The following is a 17,279-nucleotide window of genomic DNA, read 5'->3' as shown; positions in this document are numbered from 1 at the left end:
CATATGTTGCCCCATGAGGAGCGTAGGAACGCGAGGCTAGGCAAGTTGGTCCTGATGTTTAACCCGCGGCGTCCCGTCGACATTCTTTAACGTCCACACGTTTTGTCACTTCCAATCCCGTCGATGTACATAAACTCGAATCAATTGCAAGGTCCCTAATTTGCACAATTTTCAATTTTCGCGAGTGATTTTTGGTACGTATACACGTGACACCTTCATCTACAAGATGCCAGGCAGGGACAATGCCTTACCCAGCATGACCTCCTTCCCCCCTCTGCACGCCATTGTCTCAGCAATTCACCTGTTATCAGTGACCTAGCCAGTAATGCCATGTCATGCCACGGTATGAAATTCAGGGCCAGAGTGATTCCCCAATCAATGACAATGTGGAGGACAAACTTTACATAGCATTAGAGGAAGAAACAGTGTGAAACGATCAGGTAATGTGGCAAAAAAAGGTCAGGTATAGTGATGAGTTAGTGAGTGAAACAATGCTTATAATGCCTATATTACTGCTTGAAAACCAATATACTCCCGTACTACATATAAATTCGTACCAAGTAAATAAATAAATACCGTGTGTGAGTTGTGTGAAATAGTTTTCCTCCCATAGAACTCGTTTTCTTTGGTGCCAGCCTGTTCGAAAACCCAGTAAGGTAAGGAGGTACTCCTACCTGTATCGAGTATTTTAACCCGCCCCGTCCCGACCACTTTTTCACCACTGGTACCCCCCAATCCCGACCATTTTTGGACCCAAACTTTTTTTGCTAAAACTTTCGCTTTTGGTCTTAAACAATGGTCAATCACCAAGAAAGTGTTCACCGGGGTCCATAAGTGGCCTAAAAAGGTATACCTTCGTTACACCTGGTACCGTGTTCTGTGTAGGTGGTCTGAGGCTCTCACGTTTTCTATGGTATTATAAGTCTGGGAAACCAATAAAAGTAAGTAGATATGTATTTATTACAAACATAAAAACATGTGATACAAGAGTAAATTGGATTTTATACAAAAAAAAGAGGTGAAATAAGCATTGTACCATTGGGCGAACCGAGCGAAATCGGCCAAACTGTTCACGATGAATCGCTAACATTGCTGAATCATGATACATATTTTTTCTACTTACATAATACATCTCCAATAACATTATACCATTTTACATTTTATTGAACTGTTTTTACGTATTCACAGGCCTTTCGATAACATTTAGCGTAATGTTAGCGCTTATTTACATAGTGAGTGAACTTGCTGTGACTGTTGTTTCAACTCGCATTGTATTTTTTCAACTTACATAATATTTTCCTAATAACATTATACACTTTTCCACTTTAGAGAACTGTTTTGAGATAGTTTCAGGCCTTACGATAATATTTAGCATAATAATAGTGCATAATAACACAGAGGGTGAAGTTGCTATGACTACTATTTCAACTTACAACCTATTTTTGTACTTATATAATACTTCTCCACTAACATTACACATGTTTCCACTGTATACCATTGCTATCACATAATTGGAGACCTTACTATTCTACTGAGCGTCATATTATCGCATATTTACACAGTGAGTGTTATCGCTATATCATTTGTTTCATCTTACACTAGTATTCAGCTTATAAATTACTTTCCTACTAACATTACACCCTCTTCCACTTTATATCATTCCTATCACATACTTACAGACCAGAATGTTCTACTGAGCGTAATATTTTCACAGATTTACACAGTGGGTGTACTCGTGACATCAATTGTTACAACTTACACTATTTTTCAACTTATACATTACTTTCCTGCTAACATTACACCCGTTTCCACTTTATATTCTTGCTATCACATATTTACTGACCAGAGTGTTATACTGAGCGTCATATTTTCGCATATTTACACAGTGGGTGTAGTTTTGATATCACTTCTTTCAACTTACACTATTTCTCAACTTATACATTACTTTCCTGCAAACATTACACCCGTTTCAACTTTATATAGGACTTAGCACATACTGACTGGCCTTACCATTATACTGATCGTCATATCGCCATCCCACACAGTTTCAGTAGTGTAGGAAGTTATGGTACTCTTTGAAACAGGGCTGAAGGCACAATGCAACATTGCACTCTGGACAATGGTACCTTGTGTCTTTTCTTTGAGTGACTGGTCTGACTGTCAAGTGCTTGCATACATGGCAGCGGCGCTGGGGTTTACGATGGTTTGGTTGGGAAGGGATTGTGCTAGGGTAGTGGCATCCTGCGAGGTGTAGGGGAGTCTGGGCAGCCATGGGGGTGCGTGTGCGGTGTGTGGGCCTGTCCTGGGCATGCCTGGCGATTATTTCACGTGACAGCTCCCTCACAAACCCCTCAAAGGTCTCTGATATTCCCGTTGTCATGGCGTGCAGGTAGTGTGCGTTGAGGACCGTGATGTCGAGCAAGTGGAAAAAGAGCTTTTTGTACCACTTCATCGTGGTCCTGGCACAGTCCACACTGGAAATCATCGAGTCTGACTGACCCACTTGCCTCATGTTCAGATTATAGTCAAGTACAGACTCGGGTTTCCAGATGTTGCGCCTCCTCTCGCTACGGTGATCAACGAAGTCTGTGCGTTGCATCAGGGGGCTGTGTACAGTCGATAGGAGGCAGACTTTCCTGTTGTGGTTCCACAGGGTGGCAAGGATGTTATTTGCCTGGAAGACAACCACCTCGTTCTTGTCAAGTTTACTCTCTATCTTGACCATATACCATATGGAGACGGTTTCTCTTTACTGTACCACAGACTCTGGTGTCGTGTTGGTGGAGGAACCGAGCGAGAAGAGGGCTAGTGTACCAGTTGTCCAGGTACAACACATGACCACGATGAAGGTACTCCTCTATCATTGTCTTCACCATGGCCCCTGAGAGTCCTATACTACAATCTTGTGTTATATCTGTCTGCGCCCGTGTACAAGCCTATGTCTTGCACATAACCAGTCTTACAGTCACGCATAACAAAGATCTTGAACCCGAAACAGTGTCTCTTGCTGGGTATGTACTGGCGAAAGGAAATATTGCCTCTCCTCAACACAAGACTCTCATCTATGATGAGGTCTCTGTAAGGATAAAATGAGGAGCGGAACATTTCCCGTAAATTATCAAATACAAGCCTAATTCTCCTCATTTTATCAGTGTTATTAGCATTAGCTGGATCTTCTGCATCAAAAAAGTGGAGGCGGCCGAGAATCTGCTGAAATGTATTACGACTCATCACCTTTCCAAAGAAAGGTGTGATGGACATTGGGTCAGTGGTCCAGTATGCCGGTATTTGATTTTTTCTGACAACACCCATCAAGAGAACCAGGGCAAAACTAAGAACATCTCAGAAATTGTCACAGGATAGTCATATTGCTGGGAATGCCTGCTCGTTGTACCCAGACGTTCAGTTTCACGGCGCTGTGTTCGTGAAAATAGGTTTGTCTGCTCCACTATGCACCCCACAAACGTCTCCCCAAAGAACAGGTGGAAGAAATCCACCCTAGTGGAACCCGCATGCACACCTGGAGCCGTGCAACCAGACCGCCACTCCTCAGTGAAAGGGTGAATGATGGGAGCAAATTTACTCCCATCTTCCCAGTTCCACGAGACACTACCGTCTCCAGCTTCGTCCCCATCGTTGCCTTCGTCAGGGTGGGGAGGTGAGGGTGGTGGGGGAGGTTGGGGGGGTGGAGAGTGGCGCCCTTCATCACTCGCACTTCTCTTCCCTCTCCCTTTTCCTTTACCCTTTCCCTTCCCTTTCCTTCCTTTCCCCACATCCTGGGGCTGTGGGGAGGAAGTTTGGGAATATTGTGGGGTGAAAGACATGCTGGGGAGCGGCTCCACCTCCTCTCCCCTATGCCTACATGCACCACGTGCTCGTGCTGCCTCCCTCACACCACTTTCCCTTTCACCCCACACTCCCGCCACACCACTTTCCCTTTCACCCCACGCTCCCGCCATACCACTTTCCCTTTCACCCCACACTCCCACCACACCACTTTCGCCTTCCCCAGACAAAACACTAGGACCATACCTTATTTGCCTTCTCACCCCACCTTCTGATCCTCGGGGTGAGATTTTTTCCTTCCCCAACCACGAGGGAACATCACATCCTAAGCCGCCATCCTCATCCTTGTCCTCGTCCTCGTCCGCATCAGAATCTCTCTCTAGGGGATGGAGAGAGGTCCGTGCAGGTGTTTTGGGTGCAGGCTGGCCTTCCCTGTCTTACAATACGTGACATACCGCTTTCTCTGGGGCGAAGGGACCTCCTCATCACGGCTTGTTATTTCCTCCTCAGGCTGCACATAATCTCGATCCACCACATTGTCATCAAGTGGAGAATCACTATCTCCAGTGAAGGCAACCAGGGCGGATTGTATCTCGTCATCTGAGAGACCTTTATGCGCCATGTCTGACCTGGGTCACTGCTAACAGGTGAGTGACCGAGACAAGGGCGCATGTGGGTCACGCGGGGTATGGAACGCTGCCTGCCTGGTGGCAGGTAGGGGAGGCTTGGGTAGGTGGGCGAATCGAAAATCTCGCACGAATTTTGAAAATTGTGGAAATTATGGACCTTGGAATTGCAGTGCGTTAAAGTACGTCGACGGCATTGGCAGTGACAAAACATGAGGACGTGGAAGAACGTCGATGGGATGCTGCGGGTTAAACCTCAGGTGAGCGATTTCTCTATGAATTTTCGATGTTTCTCACCAAAAGCGGAGGTTTGAGCCAAAAAAAAAAAAAATCCAAAAATGGTCGGGATTGGGGGGGGAGCCAATGGTGGAAAAGTGGTTGGGATGGGGCGGGTTAAGATGAGAGTGACTAGTCTCACTCATCCCCGAGTGGCATTATTTGAGCAACAAACCCCAACCACGACTTGGATATAAACCAGCACAGGCACAATCTGATTGGAGTTCCCTAATTATCCAATAAACCACCAGACGCAATAGTTTGGTTATATGGTTACCACCAAGCATAGTAAATTGTTTCCTGGAGTACATGAAACCATTTGGTTTGTCAGAGTAGTCACGTAGACAGAAGGAAGGGGAAAGAATGAAGGAAAGAATGACTTAAGTGGAGGGAAGGAAAGAGGGGAGAGAGGAAATGACAGCCACCCAAAAGCAGCACCACAATGAGTTGAGTAAATGGTAAGCGCCCCACATATATATATATATATATATATATATATATATATATATATATATATATATATATATATATATATATATATATATATATATATATATATATATATATATATATATAATAGGGCTGAGTGCAAGAAGGGCCAATGTCAAAAATTCCTGATATGGAGTTAAGGGTACCAGGGAGCTTGTAAAATATGGGTCTTTCAGTGCTACAAAGACCAATGTCTCCAGAGTCTTAAGGAGGATGCTATAACATAACTAGAAGTCAGACCACAGAAACTTGCGTCTAAAAAGCTGAAGGACCTGATTGATCTCCTTCCTCTGATTTCTGCTGGAAGAAGACATTTCTACAAGATATTACAGGGAGCAGATGGTTTACATGATGATTATTTAGATGATGACACCATAGTGTAATTTCTCATTACCCTTTACTGAGAAGTGATTGTCTTAAAATTTTTGGAGATCTGGTTAATGTTTCAATTCAGGAATGATTTTTATAAAAAATATAATTTTAAAATAATTGTTTATAAACAATGAAAATATTAACTAAGATAAGGAAATTACACTTAGGTAAATTTAATGTTCAGTTAAAAACATGTAGCAGTAATTTTATTTTAAAAATGTGCTAATTATATCTGAATAAGAGAAAATGATCAACGTCAGAGGAAAATATTCTTTACATATATTTATTTTTTCACAATGCAAAGCAGCTTTTAGTTACTGAAAATGGCATTATGTGATTGCTACTTGGCTTAAACAACAATGAAAAAATTATTTTTATGTCTATTATTCTTAGCTGAATGTTAATAAAGTCTGCAAACTTTCAAATGCATTTTTCTCAAAACCTCAGTTTTTGACACTGGCCCTTTTTGCACTTAGCCCTATTATATATATATATATATATATATATATATATATATATATATATATATGAGTGGGGTGTGCCTACTGAGATAGATGAGAATGGGAGTGCGTTAGTGGCCATTTGTGTTGGGAGGGGGTTGGTGATAGCCAGTACCCTCTTCAGGCATAAAATGATCCACAGGCGAGTGATGAGAAGGATTGGTGGTGAACTGAATGAAAGGAAGGCAATGATTGATTATATGTGTGTGGATGAAAGGATGCGAAGATGTGTAATGGATGCAAGAGCTTATAGAGGTTGGGGGAGTGGACTTTCTGACCACTACTTGGTCGTGGCCAGAATTAGGATTCAAGTAAGATGGAGGAATAGAAGAAGGGAAAGACGAGAGGAAGGAATAGCTGCAAGGAGCGTGGAATGATTAAAAGAGGATGAGAAAAAGGCAGAGTATAAGAAAGAAGTGGAGGAACGATTGGGCAAATATGAATTGGAGCAGATGGGAGACGTGGAAGGTGTTTGTAGGATATTTACAGAAGATATATGTGCAGCATGTGATGTGGTGTGTGGAAGGAAGAGAAGACGGAGGGGGGTGCAAGGAACAGTGTGATGGACTGAAGAGGTGAGACAGGCTGTGGCACAAAAGAAGAAAGCATACAATAGATGGATGAGAAATAGGGGCGTGGAAGAAGTTGAGAGGCGGAAGAGAGAGTTATATGTAGAAAGAAAGAGAGAGGTGAAAAGTTTAGTAAGAGAGTAAGAAGAGAGTGGATGAGGAATTTGGAAGGAATTTGAGTGTAAAGTGGAGGGACTGTGAGAAAATGTTCTGGAAAGAGGTGAAAAGAGTAAGACAGGGTGGAAGTGAAGTTAGCAGGGGAGTGAAAGATAAAAATGGTAGATTACTAGTGGTGAAGGGAGAAAAAGTGAGCAGATGGAGAGAACACTTTAAGGAATTGTTGAACGTGGAGGATGGAAGTAATGCGAGTATAAGTGGCTGGGGAATGGCTGGGAGAAGGAGGGAGGTGAGAAGACAGGAAGAAATCAGTAGGATAGAAGTTGTGGAAGCAATGAAGAAAGTTAAATCAGGGAAAGCCTCAGGAATTGATGGAGTGTGTGGTGAAATGCTGAAGCATGGGGGAGAGATAGTAGTAGAATGGATGTGGAAGATGTGCAGATTGGCCTGGGAGGAAGGTAGAGTTCCGGAGGATTGGAAGTCAGGTATAATTATTCCCTTGTACTAAGGAAAAGGGGAAAAAGAAGTGTGTGGTAATCATAGGGGCATTTGTCTTCTTAGTATAATAGGAAAAGTGTATGGTAGGATACTTATTGACAGAGTTAGAGAAAGAACAGAGAAATTAGTTGAAGAAGAACAGGGAAGTTTTAGGAAAGGAAGAGGTTGTATAGATCAGATATTGATTCTTAGATCTTTAGTGGAAAAGTTTCTAGAGAAGGGAAAGAAGTTGTATGCAGCTTTCATGGATTTGGAGAAAGCATATGACAGGGTGGATAGACAAGGATTGTGGAAAGTGTTAAGAATATATGGAGTAGATGGGAAGTTGTTGAATGTTGTGAAGAGTATGTACGATGGTGCGAAGGCTGCAGTGCGTGTGGATGGTGAACTAAGTGAATTTTTCTCTTTGAAAGCTGGGTTGAAACGGGGATGTGTCATGTCTCCATGGTTGTTCAATCTGTACATGGATGGGGTAATAATGAGATACAAGGTAGAGTAGTGGATGTTGGAGTGGCCCTGGTGAGAGAGGATAGTGTTTGGAAACTCCCTGTACTGTTGTTTGCAGATGATACTGTGTTGTTGAATGAAGACGAAGGGGAGCTGCAAGGCTTGATGGATGAGTTTGGGAGAGTGTGTAAGAAACGGAATCTAAAGGTGAATGTAGGGAAGAGTAAAGTGATGGCCTTTGAGAGAGGTGAAGTCAGTGAATGTACAGCGAGGTTGGATGGTGAGGAATTGGAAAATGTGAGTACGTTTAAGTACTTGGGTAGTGTGATGAGTAAGGATGGAGGATTGGAGGGTGAAGTGCTTGAAAGGGTACAGCAGGGAAGAAAGGTTGCTGGTTCTTTGAAAGCAGTGATAAGAAACAGGGAAGTGAGCATGGAAATGAAAAAGTTACTACATGACAATATTGTGATACCAACTCTAACGTACGGAAGTGAAGCTTGGACGTTGTTGGAAGGACACAAGTCAAGAGTGAGAGCAGTGGAAATGAGTTATTTAAGAGGAGCCTGTGGAGTCACATGGAGAGACAGGCTGACGAATGAGGATATAAAGAAGCGTTGTGGTGTGGATGAGGATGTGATAGGAAGCGTTAGGAGGAATACACTGAGGTGGTTTGGCCATGTGGAGAGGATGGAGGGTGAAAGACTGATGAAAAGAGTGTATGTGAGTGAGGTGGAGGAAGAGGAAGGGGGAGGCCGAGGATGAGATGGAGGGATGGAGTGGAGAGGTATATGAGAGAGGGGGGCGTGAGTTGGGAGCAGGGCAGTGAAATGGCTGAGGACAGGGTGACTTGGAGGCGATTTGTTTGTTGCCACTCCAAGCGGGATTGAGGCGTCTGGTAATATATATATATATATATATATATATATATATATATATATATATATATATATATATATATATATATATATATATATATATATTATGTGTGTGTGTGTGTGTGTGTGTGTGTGTGTGTTCTCACATGTGTCTGTCTGTCTGTTGTAGTCAGTATGTATGTGCTGGATCTCTCTCTCTCTCTCTCTCCTTGGAAATGTGATGAGTGAGAGGCTTTGCATAGTGGACGAGAACGATTGGGTGTGATGGTGATGAGGTGTAGGGGTGATGAAGTGTGGTGATGAGGAGGGTGTGGTGGTGATGTGGTGTGACAGGGTTAAGTATAAAAGTGTGAGGAAGTGTGTGATGAGGCAGTGTGAGGCGTGGCTTTACGGTACAGCCGCTTCTTTCGTCCGTACGAGAGTATGGAATCTGGTAGTGTGTGGAGTGGTGGTGTGAGCTGTGTTAAGTGTGAAAGTGTAATGTAATGTGGTGTTTGTGTGTGTGTGTGTGTGTGTGTGTGTGTGTGTGTGTGTGTGTGTGTGTGTGTGTGTGTGTGTGTGTGTGTATCAACCCTACCGCTACCAAGACCTCCCCAAAGTTTAATAAAATCGTCAGGTACCAAGAGTTATCGGACTTTAAATAAGTCGTCACGGCAAAGGAATTAAGGACGAACAGCAGATTTTCAGTCTGTATGCTATTTTTTCACAGTGCTAACTTTGATATTCCCAGGATGATCATTCTTCCATTTCGTTTTATTTAACCAAACTTAACCTATCCTAACAGAGGAGTAGACTGTAGCACCAGTCGAACAGGGCAGTACTCCCGAGGTTGATGGCAAGCTGGTGACAGGGAGAGCTGGAGCTCCCGTTTCACCAGCCCTCAGGACTTGATCCTGACCATCTCCCTTTGCTGAACATTTTCAGTGCATTCATTTACACAGAGAGTAGGCCAGCATGCTCTCATGATACCTCTACCTTCAACTGTCTACACCACACTACATGCGCATAACATATCACACCTTCTATTCACATCTTTAGTAATGGCCGCTGCAATCTCACAATCAAATGAGGTGGTATCTCGGATTGCCACCACCGGCAGGGTAGGGCTGGAGGCACAGGGTCCTCCCGGTCGCTATCAAGCGACTGTGCCAGCAGCGACTGTTGCTATTTCCGGGAATGCTCATCGGCGAAGAGGTGACGGTGCGGCCTTATTCTTTACCAACATCCGCGGCCTTACCACAAATTTAAACTCAGTTCATTTTTCCTTCAGTCCATATCCCCTTTGGCCCTTTTCCTCACAGAACCACAAATCTCACCCTCTACCGATATATCTCCATTTTGTTTTCCCGGTTACCATCTCCTTACAAACTTTCGAAACAAGGGCGGTACCTGTTGTTATATCAAATCCCAATATGCAGTTGACACTATTTTAAACTTCACTTCATCCAGTTTTGATTACTCATTATATAAATTAAATTGCCAAAACATTACCAAATATATCTGTGTAGTTTATCGTTCCCCCAATGCTTCTTCGGAACCCAGTGTATTTGATTCCATATCTACTCAGTTGAGTAACCTTGACCTTGCCCTTGGCAATGAAATTACCATTTTGGGTGATTTTAACATACACAATGTTGAATGGTTATTGCATTCTGCCCGGACTGACGACGCTGGTCTAGAATGCGAGCTGTTTGCGGAATCGTTTAATCTCACCCAGTTGGTAAAGCAACCAACCAGAATACCTGATAATCCTGACCATAATGCCCATCTCTTGGATTTATTCTTGACAAATAATCCAGATCAATACAGGATAGAGGTACTGTCACCACTTGGATCCTCTGACCACAATCTCATCAAAGCCTCATTAGTTAACCCTCCTACATCTCCCCATTCCGAACCTGTCAGGGTGACCCGATGGCACTTTGACAGGGCAGACTGGGATGGATTTAGAAATTATCTTGCTGATGTTCCATGGCAGTCTTTCTTCTCTAGTGATCCCAATTCTACCCAGTCCCACATTTGTGACTTAATACTAGCTGGTATGGATTTATTCATACCAAGTCAACAATTCACTAAAAGATCAAACTCTCCAAAATGGTTTGATGGCAATTGTGCCAGAGCAACAGCCCAAAAGTCATTAGCATATAACTCTTACTTAAAATCAAAAACACCTGAATCACTCTCCCAATTTAAAATTGCTAGAAATCATGCAAAAGCTGTATTAAATCTATCTAAATCAAACTTTCTTCAAAAGCAAGCATCAGAACTACTTAACAACCCTAATGACAATAGAATATTCTGGTCAACTCTTAATTCTTTCAATAATAACTTTAACAAGTCATCTTCCATTCCCCCACTAAAATCTTCAGATGGCAATATTACAAATGACCCACGTGGGAAAGCGGATATCTTTGCTAGTACCTTTGCAAGAAACTCTACCATAGATGATACCAGCCAGAATTTCTCAGTACTGGAACTTGATTCTCCCGAAATTGCCCCACTTAAAATACAGACAAGATTTGTAAAATCCATCCTAGACAATTTACCTACCAACAAAGCTCCAGGTCCAGATGGAATTCCGCCAATTGTTTTGAAAAAGTGTTCCCCTGAACTTGCCTCTGTCCTAGCTAAATTATTCAGACTATGCATACGTACTTCTTTATTCCCAAATTCATGGAAAGAAGCCAATATCCACCCAGTTCCGAAGAAAGGAAGTTCGTCTGACCCCTCCAATTACAGACCAATAGCTATCACATCTTCTCTTGGTAAGGTATTTGAAACTTTAATTAATAAGCATATTGTTAAACATCTTGAATCCAACAACTTAATTAATGATAGACAATACGGTTTTCGCCACGAAAGATCCACCATTGACATACTCAATTTCTTAACTCATACCATCCATCAATCAATTGATCTTTTTGGAGAAACTCATGCAGTAGCTCTTGATATCTCTAAAGCTTTCGACAGAGTATGGCACCGTTCCCTGCTGTCCAAACTCCCTTGCTATGGACTAACGTCTTTTGTTCCTTTGATTTCTTCTTATCTTAGTGACAGGAAAATAAGAGTAAAAGTAGATGATGTATATTCGAATTTCCACTCAATTAACGCCGGCGTGCCACAGGGATCAGTTCTGGCGCCAACCCTATTTCTGGTTCATATTAATGATCTCTTATCTGTCACTCACAATCCCATTCACTCATATGCAGATGACTCAACACTACATAGTTCATTCACACTCAGACATCCATTTACAAAGTCTAATATCTCTACCTCTCAACTCAATACAGCCATCTCCATAAATCAAGATCTATCTACAATCAGTGAATGGGGACAAAACAACCTTGTCTCTTTTAATGCTAGTAAAACTAAATATATACAGTTTACTAATAGACAGATATTGCCAGATTCGTACATTACCTTCAGTGCTACTAATATTCCCATCTCCAAAAGTATTGAAATTCTTGGTGTCTCACTTAACAGTGCCCTCAGCTGGACCTCTCATGTCAGATCACTTGCTAAAACCGCCTCAAAGAAACTTGGATTATTGTACAGAGTCCGTAACTTCTTCGCCGATGAGCAGTTAGCTATAATTTATAAGAGTCATGTGCGCTCTCAGCTTGAATATTGCTCACCCTTGTGGAATGGTTGTGGAGAGGTTGCATTAAGACAACTAGACAAAATTCAGAATAAAGCTGTTAGAATCATTAACAATCCTGCCATTACATATAAACTACCTCCCTGCAAGTAAGAAGGAATGTTGCCTCCCTTGCATTATTTTACAGATATTTTTTTGGCAAATGCTCCGACGAAGTTGCGTCCATGGTGCCACCTCTCCATGCCTTCCCTCGTGCTACACGGGCATCTGGTAGCGCTCATGACTGGAATGTCACTCAACCACATTGCAGAACTTCTGCCTATCAGAATTCTTTCATTCCCCGAACTGCATCTCTCTGGAACTCGCTTCCCCAGAGTTGTTTTCCTCCAAATTTCAACCTACAACTGTTCAAGTCTAACTGTTACAGATATTTTATGAACAGAGGACACCAGTAATCTGGTGTATGGATTATTTTTTTTCTCCATTTGTTTTTCCTTCCTTTGTTCTCTTATTTAAAAAAAAAAAAAAAAAAGAGTAACCTGACAAAAAAAAAAAAAAAAAAAAAAAAGCTAAACTAGCCTGATACTAAGAAAAGAAACCTAATTTAGCCTAGACTATCCTCTATCAAGCAAAACGCAAATATATCCAAAAGAACGGAAATTAGAGGACGGGAGAGAGAGAGAAAAAAAAAAGGTTTGTTTTGATGAATACGTTAAAAAATGTGTGTGTTGATATGCTGTGGCGAATCGTGCTTAGCCCTTGCGGGAATTGTTTCAGCCAATCAAAATAATCTTCCTCTAATTTTATTTAAATTTGTAGGAGGGAAAAACGGATAGTCCATAACAAAACGTACTCCGAAAGTAATAAGTCAAATTACATGGATAAAGAGTAAGCTATCGGCAGAACGTACATTTTGATTTGGATCTTTATAATCCACTTCAGAAATATATTTCATCGTGTGGTACCGAACACAACGAAAGTTCGTTTAAATCGGACAGAAACTGTTCGTTATTTCAAGGTTGGAACTATTCTCACATCCCCGGTGAGAATAGTTCTGGTTCTGTGATACCAGCTCCAGACATACTAGAACGAACAGCTCTCCTCTGACTGTAACCACACTGAGTGGAAGGGTTGCAGGACCTATTGTGTCATCATTAACAAGGTTTGATGACAACTGGTCAAATGGTAAGGTTACAGGCCAAGTTCACATTTGATCATATAATGTATCATTCTGAAAAAGAATACATTTTTTCGTGGTGTACCCCTCAACACCAGCCACCAAATTACATTAGAATAGGATCAAAATTGTTCGTTATGTAAAGGTCGGAAGTACAATGTTCTCCCAGCCCCTGCGGGAATAGATCACTGCGTTCTAAAACAAATGACTTTTCTCCGAGTTAAATCAAATCTGGAAGAGGGAATATCTGTGTCACGAATCAAATTCGCGACATTTTCCTTTTGTGAGAAACCACGAACTATTAGTGGAAAACTCACTGTGTATCGTTCAGTTAACCGTTTCTCTCTCCATTTCGGTGGTATACTTTTCAAAACATTCGTCACTGTTTCAAAAGTGACCGATCTAATGCACGTCATTAAGTGCTCTACTGAGCGATATTATTGTTTCTTTATTGTTCACCCCTGCTTGCCTCAACCGTTGGCCACGCCTTCTTCCGCTGGCCTGTACAATATCCTACCACACGCATCGTATTTGAATCAGTCTTTTGTCTGTCGCGACGGAGTGAGGTTCTGTGCTCCAGTAGTGAGAGTGAGAGATGTCATCTAGCACCCAGACTCCACTAGACCACAGTTCTCCAGGCTCAAACCCTTCCTTGGTGATACGCTACATTGACCAGTATTTCCTTTTCGTATTTTTCTAGGTTTAAGAAGTTAGCTTCTGAATGAACGAGTGAGTGCGATCTCTTTATTTGAATTAATTTTGAAATGTAACATTGAATTTGTTCCTTTGTAATCAATAAACTTAACAGTTCTTTTTCTTTGAGCTTAATGTAATGTAAACTCGTGTTTCATTTCTCCATAATTAAGCTTATTTCCCTTATAGCTCCTAGCTTGCATAAACGCTTTGCTATTCATAACTGGTACTTAGGCCAGTCTTGTTGTATTAAGCTTAAAATCCGTTGTGCCTTCTAGGAGTTACGCATCAGCAAGAACCTGATATTATTAATAGTATTAGTTATTTATTGTCAGGGGTGAAGTAAGTTTCTCCAGAGGCTAACAGTACTAATAAACAGCAATTGTGAGTAATTAGTCTCTGCTGTGTACTGTTGAGAAAGTTTATAAATTCTCGTTCTGAGAGAGTCGGCGAAGCGACCTCGCCAGGATATTAACTCCTAGCTCTAAAGCTATTCACGAGATAATACTCACTCGTTCATACTTAGGTATTTATTATTAAAGTCTATAGGCACTACTCTACTGGTGATTATTGATTTATTTTTATTAATTTACATAATAGACAGTCAGTTGTTTGTTTAATTTTTTTTCTTTACCAGTTTAATTAGATAAAACTGGTCACCACTAACCTGTGCCTATATTCTTTATTTTTTATTATTCGCATCTCTCTTTGCATCAGTACTGAGTCGCTAGTACTTAGATTGAGTTAGCATCATGTCGACCAGCAACTATGTACAGGAAGCCAAAGATATGGGTCTTACGGACCCAACTGAAATCAAGGAGTTCGTCCTCTCGGTTTAATTACGAACAGCAGCACGAGAGTGATGCTCGTGAAGAGCATCGAATTCAGCGTGAGGAACGCGAAAAGGAGCACGAATACGAGCGAGAACAATGCGAATATGAGCGTGAACAACGAGACAGAGAACGAGATCACGAACGTGCCGAGCGAGAAGCACGCGAAAAACATGAACTTGAAGTGCTGAAGCTCAAACGAGATTCCTTGGCTTCAGGAACATCTGGTGCAGTTGGTCCAAGCTCCACGAGCGTTCTCCCTGCACATGTTATGGCGACCCCACGCATCAAGCTTCCTTCATACAAGGAAGGTGAGCGAATCGAGCTGTACATAGCTCGTTTTGAGGACATGGCAGACATGTATCAACTGGATGAGGCAGCTAAGCGGCTCCAATTTCTTAGTTTATTTGAGGGCCCTGCCCTCGATATTCTCCACAGAATTCGTGGAGACAATCTCACGTATGAGATGATGAAAGCTGCACTCATTAAGGCGTATGGTCTCACAGTAGATGACGCCAAAGTTCAGTTCATGCGAGCTCGTCTCCAAGACAAGGAGACAGCTGTTCAGTTCCTCGACCGTCTCACTGCTTACTTAGGTGAGTGGATGGAAAAAGATGAAACTCCTTCCACGCGTGAGGGGATAATTGACCTTATGCTGCGTACTTAGCTAGAGAGGTCGTGGCCTGCTGAGCTCATAGCACAGCTTAAGATCTGCCAGGTGAAAGATGCCAGCCAAATGGTGGAAAAGGCTGACGCATATTTCACTGCATACGGGTATCAAACTCGTAAGCAAAACACCTGGAACAGCAGAAAAGATACTGCCAAGTCTGGGAAGCCGTCTCAGACTGAATCCCAGCACCAAGGCCATTCTCAGAATAATGGCCAAGGTCCAAAACTGCAGTGGAAGGACCAGGGGCAAAACACTCAGAAACCTGAGTGGAAGAGGTACAACAGGTACCCTAACCAGCAGCAGTATCAGCCACGCAACCGACCGTCGGGACCGTCCTTTTCACCACTAGCTCAAGTGAATAGGAGGTAGGAAGCAAATGCAGCCTTCATTCCTCGGCAGCAGCACGGTGGTCACGTCCCTACCAGTACGGGTACTCCCCCACAGTTCACTAGTCCCACAGTGACAGTGAACCCCCCTCCACAGATGGTCAATGTTCCATCTCCACAGGCAGTGAGTACGACCCCTCAAGTATCTAATTCACAAGGGACAATGTTTGCTGCATCAGTTATTCAGCAGCCTCATGAGTGGCTAGCTGCTTCCTCCACAGGCCCTCCCACAGGTGACAGTGCCTTCCTTGTTCAGCCAGGGTTTGTGGGAGACATCCCTGTGAAGGTCCTGAGAGATAATGGACCCTCATGTTGCTCTGTCAAGCAGAGTTTAGTTCGGCCTGAGCAGTACACAGGTCGACAGATCCATGCTAACCTTATTGATGGATCAGCGAGATTGTTCCCTGAGGCATGTATCCAGGTGGCATCTCCATTTTATACTGGTATGACACTCGCAGTTGTCATGCCAGAACCTTTATTTGACCTAATCGTAGGCAATATTCCCGGTGTCAAGGATAGTTGCACCGAAGATGACGCTGCTCAGACTTCAGCTGCAGTAACGCGAGCCATGGCTGAGGCTCCAGACTGTGTCACCCCAGTGACCATTGAATCGCCGCAAGATCTGATGTGTAGCCAAATTGTTGTTCAAGAACAACATTCTGACCCGACACTTGTTGCAGTGCGAAAGAAACAAAAGGAGAGAGTGATAAAGTATTCACGGGGAGGTCGAGCCAAGTTCCTTCATAAACAAGGACGGCTCTACCGTGAGTGAGTCACGAACACCCGAGGGCGAGGTTTGACTGCAGTTCGTCGTTCCCGCCAAGTACCGCCAAACAGTGTTAGAATGGGGTCATTGTTCAGCCTCAGGAGGTCACATGGGCAAAAGGAAGACCCAGGGCCGTATCCGAGCTGACCTTTTCTGGCCAGGGATGGGACGAGACATAGATAGTTTTGTGCGTTCCTGCAATGTGTGTCCATGTAACACCAATCAGGGACATGTCCTTCCTGCGCCGTTTGTAACCACACCCATAATCTCTGAGTCAGTTGAGAGACAGGGTAGTGGTGAAGTGGGTGCAGACCTGACATCATGCCTGTTGGCCCCACAGGACACAGTATGTCCAGGGCCTGTACATACATATGTACCGTAAATTAAGGGAAAGTTCGAGAACCCGCAGAGGCGACCCGAGGCTGTGTCTGCGGACACACGAGCCCGAGTTTGCGTAAGGATTCTCAGCTGCCCCGATATTGTATATACATGTGTACTCTAGGCTAAAGGGGGGAAGTTTGAGGACCCGTGTGCAGTCCGAGGCTGTGTCTGCGGACACACGAGCCTGAGTTTGCACAAGGATTCTCAGCTCCTTGATATTAAT

The sequence above is a fragment of the Coenobita brevimanus genome, chromosome 5, assembly GCF_032717465.1.
Source record: "Coenobita brevimanus isolate Jiangsu-jjx chromosome 5, ASM3271746v2, whole genome shotgun sequence".
Taxonomy (NCBI): domain Eukaryota; kingdom Metazoa; phylum Arthropoda; class Malacostraca; order Decapoda; family Coenobitidae; genus Coenobita; species Coenobita brevimanus.
This window is presented reverse-complemented; position numbering follows the sequence as displayed.